Below are 737 nucleotides of genomic sequence, written 5' to 3'. Positions count from 1 at the left end.
ATACGTTTGTGAAAGTGAAACATTACGTATCTACATATTATAAGACAATTTGAATATTTTTAACAGACAACGAGTTATTATTAAATACGATATTCCGACAGTCACGCAAGTGACTGTCAACAAGATTAAATCCAATTTCTTTCGAAAACCGTAGTTGTCGATCTACTTTATCTACCTCGGAGATCCACTCCATTCCATTTCAACGTCGAGGATCGAACCCCGCTGAGAGCGAACGCCAGCGCGATGGATGTTGCCGCGGCCGCGAAATACGCTCGTGACTATGGGGGAGGGAGGAAGGGGGGGGGCCAGAGAAAAGAGTTCGTACACGAAGATAAACATCGGATCCGACCGTGTCGTCAAACAGAGCGCGCGCATCTTCGTCTCGGCACGTCCGTCAATCACCCTGCGGATCCGACGACAAACATGCAATGCAAGAAGCTGTCATCCCCGCCCGCTCGGATCCTCTCGCAGCTCTTCTCGTCCCACGCCACGTACAAACAGAAGATTACGAGGAAACACTCTCGGAATACATTCTCGGTCGGGAATATGGTCGCTTCTTCTTCAAAACCCATCTGTTTCGGGCCACCGCGCGCGTGGCGCGATCACAAGACGACCGGATTAAATCGCGCAGACGACGTGTACAAAACATAAAAAAATTATGCTTCTCTTCTTTGCTGAGTGCAAAGATCAACGGCCTTCTTATTCTACTACTCCTATAATAAATATTTTATTTTTAA

Source organism: Atta colombica, unplaced genomic scaffold, assembly GCF_001594045.1.
Source record: "Atta colombica isolate Treedump-2 unplaced genomic scaffold, Acol1.0 scaffold35, whole genome shotgun sequence".
Lineage (NCBI taxonomy): Eukaryota > Metazoa > Arthropoda > Insecta > Hymenoptera > Formicidae > Atta > Atta colombica.
This window is presented reverse-complemented; position numbering follows the sequence as displayed.